Source organism: Pteropus vampyrus, unplaced genomic scaffold (assembly GCF_000151845.1).
Source record: "Pteropus vampyrus isolate Shadow unplaced genomic scaffold, Pvam_2.0 Scaffold50, whole genome shotgun sequence".
In the NCBI taxonomy this organism is placed as follows: Eukaryota; Metazoa; Chordata; class Mammalia; order Chiroptera; family Pteropodidae; genus Pteropus; species Pteropus vampyrus.
The window spans coordinates 8,548,497-8,552,383 of NW_011888831.1; the positions used below are offsets into that span (position 1 = coordinate 8,548,497).

A 3,887-nucleotide genomic window follows, 5' to 3' on the forward strand; every position below is an offset into this window, starting at 1 on the left:
TGGAGGCAAAAAGGAAATGTCATCTCTGGCTTTTCCCTGCGGAACAAGAAGCACACATTTTTCATGGAAGGTCATTCCTAGCCTGAACCACAGTGCCCAACCCCACCCTCCATCCCAGGCATTCCTCCCTTCTCTAGGTCCCTAGTGTGTTTCATTTGCTTGACAGCAGTGACACACACCAGAACCAGCATGTATGATAGCTGATTCTATGTGCGCATATCTCCTTACCCTGAGGACAAGGACTATGCCTTTCATTTTTGCATCCTCAAAACATATAGGACAATACCTGGCACACATCAGGCACATGACTGGAGCTTGTCACATTGAATAACTCCATTTTCTTTCTACATTCCAGGGTTATTTCTGTCTAGATAACCAGTACCAACTAACAATTAGTAGTATCTAATCTCTCTCTGCCTTAGACAGGGCTGAAAGCATCAATTCTCTTTGCTTTACTTCTATAATAGGAAGTGGGATGGGACTTTCCTGTTGTCTTAGATTTTCAGTTAAAGACTCAAAGATGAAAATGACAGATAACATACACCCCCCACATTCTAAAGAACGATTCTAAATATATCCATGCAAATCTTGGTAAAAGATACCAAAACCAACGCAGCAAACGTCATCCCCATCATCTTATATCTGCTGAAGACTAGAAATGTGAAGGTGTTCTCTGCAGTCAGGGAAACTGTAGGGGTAGAAGTGCAAAGGGGACGGAAGGGTACCACCCACCAAGTGTGAAGTTAGGTTGGGCTTTTTAATATCTGAAAGTGAATCACAATATCAAAATTAAAAATTATGGTTAAACTGAAAATGACAAGAAAGCAAAGATAGCAAGGCATATGCAAAGAAAAAGAAAGTAGTGATCAAGATCATAACATCAAACGAGTTGGATTTAGGGCAAAACAAAGAAATAAAGTAGAAAAGGGTATTTCGTAATGATAAAGGATACAGTCACAAAAAGCCATTTATGCATCAAATAACAAACATCATGAACGTGAATCAAAAACTCATGGAAACACAAGAAAAAGTACAGAAATATTTGTGGCAAAAGTTAAATGACCTCTCTCAGTCCATGACAGATCAAGTGGATAAAAAGTAAGGACTGAAAAGACCCAAATAATATAACTAATAAAATACATCTACTATACTTGACACTTCATACACTAAAAATAAAGTATGTCTTTTTTTTAACTAAAATCACAAGAATTGACAACATTGTAGGCTTCAGGTTATATCTTTTTAAATCTCAAAAGGTAGAAATAAAATAGAAAACATTCTCTAGTTATAAAAACAATAATAATAAAATAGTAATAATTAAATAAAAATTAACAACAGAAAACAAAAGGACTTTGCCATACAGACTTTTTAAAACTCTTTCTTAAATAATTCTCGGATTAAAAAATGAAAAGAAGGTCTTTTGCCACCAGTCAAGATAGCCTAATAGAGACCAGATTTACCTCCTGCCTGAAGCGACCAAAAAACAAGTTTCCAAGACATTGGACATTATTAACAAAGGACAATGACCCCCAAATAGTAGTGTTCAGGCCACAGTGGGAGGCGGGGGGTACTCAAGCAGAGCCAGGCCAACTTCTTAAGCTGAGGAGACCAAGGCAGCCAGATTTCACAAGACAGAGCCCCAGAGAGAAGAGAACTATACAAAAAGAGACCTCCAGAGTTCCTAAATATATCATCTGCTTCTCTCCACTTTCATTGCCACTACCTGAGCTCAGATCATTGTCATCTGTCACAAAGATTCCTGTAAAACCCCTGCAATCTAATCACAATGCACGAATAAACACATGTCTGATAGGCAAACCCTTCTGTAGGGTTTTGCCATCAGGCTAAAGTACAGACTTCATACAGACCTCTGTAATAAGACCTCTTATGATCTGGCTCATGATTGTTTTTTCCTCTTCTCTCTTATTCCTCTCCCATGTCACACTTTATACTCCAGCCAGAATAAATATTTACAATCCCCTGAGTGTACTATACTCGTTCTTGTCTCTAGCCTCATGCACATGCAGTTTCTATCTCTTCCCTTCTCCCCTTTGCCTGGCCAATTTTTTCAGATATCTCCTTAAGGCCAGTTCCTCCTCTGGGAGCTCTCCCTAACCCCACAAGACTGCAGTAGGCTCCCTTCTGGAGGCTCCCTTAACGCCATGTCCCTACCCCTACTACTGCATGAGAAATGTGTCTGTCCATCTTCTCTACTAGACAATGAGCTCCTTGAGAGCAAGGACTTGATCTTATTCACTGCTGGCTTCCCAGCACCTAGCACAGAGCAGACATTCAGTAAATATTTTAGAATTATCAACTGTCTGAATAAATGAACCAGAGGCATACTGCTATCTTACAGCAGTCAGCACATCGTCTCTCTGCTCCAAAGCCCCCATCCTTTCTCTGGAACCCCTGGGAAGTTCTAGAAAGAAGTTTATGGACTGACAACCTATGGAAGGTTACCTTCAAAGCTATGTTAATTTTTTTTAGGTGACTTCCACTTCCATTCTCCTAGTTCATGGTTTCTAACTTTTGCTGCCCCTCGGAATCACCTCAGGAGATTTTGAAAATATTTCTGCCCAGAGTTCATCCCCAGAGGTTCTTTTTTGATGGTCTGGCATATAGCCTGGGCTCCCTGGTGATTCTAATCGCCTGCAAGTTTGCTAACTGGCGTAAGGGCTGTGCTCCCTTTCAGCGTGGTTCTTATTTATTTCAAAACTCCAGTCAAATGTCACCTCTTTGGAGAAGGCTTCCCTAGTCACCACGCACACACACCAGAACTCAATGCTCACTTCTCAGTTCTTCAGTGTTGTACATATCTCCAGAGTGGCAGTTTTAACACTTTATCTCCAACCACCAGCTCAGGGCCCAGCTCATGGAAGGTGCTTGACAGAGATACACTGAATGCACAAATGTATGTGCTAGCAGATTCCTAAACCAGATATCCTGCCTAAGGTCCCAAATTGCAGGTAGAAGCCAGACATTAGCACACAGTAGGTGACAGTGCAGAAGAATGATGGTCCCTCTAAACCAACTGGAAGTACACTGCACTCAGAGGAAGAACAGTGAGATACAGAGTAATTGTTGTTCCCCAGAAATTACGGTAACAAAGCCAAAGAGATGCATGATCATTAAAGTTTTCTCCTTGGCACTTTTACAGGTGGGCTGATGGATCAGTTATGGAAATACCTAATAACTAATGAAAGGATGGCCTAGAGAGAGCCTCTGACAAGGAGGGCTCATGCAGCCATTTTTAAAAGCAGAATCTGGCAGGTGTGTTAAATCCTGACAGAGCTGAGGCTGTGAGAAAGGCTGTTCTTCCGCATAGCACTGGAGGTTTACAAATGCTTCAGCTATGAATGCTTCAGCTACGAATACTTTGGGCCTGCTCTACTTACCTACCCGCAAGCAGCCACATTCCAGGGGCTTTAGCCCTGGCCACCTATTAGAAACATCTAGGAAAAGTTTTGAAAATAACCAGTCCCAGCCTCTCAACTTCCTCACCCCATGTGGGTTCTGCTTCACTTGCAGTCAGAGGGGACTTAGCTACTGGGAGTTGAAAAGCACCCCCACCACGTGTCTCCAATGCACAGCTAGATGTGAGAAACACTGACGTACAGGATGTAACCTGAGGGGTGCTGAAAATCCCACCAGGGCTAACTAGGTGCCAGGAGGACCATAATCAGAGGTCATCACAGAAGTTCTCAGCTCAAAGTCCGTACCAGAATTATCTGGGGAGCTTTTAAGAAAAATCAATAATGGGACCCTGCCCCAGACCATTTTAAAGCTCCAAGTAATTCTAACGAGCAGCCAGAACACACTGGGTTCAAGCAGTGTGTTCTCCAACTTTTAGAGAGCGAAACTCCTCTGGAGTGCTTGTTAAACAC

General features: G+C 42.0%; 1 pseudogene; it reads right to left on the reverse strand.

Moving 5' to 3' along the window:
* The window catches only part of LOC105292014, a 15,228-nt pseudogene that overhangs the window by 1,718 nt on the left and 9,623 nt on the right, over positions 1–3,887 (reverse strand).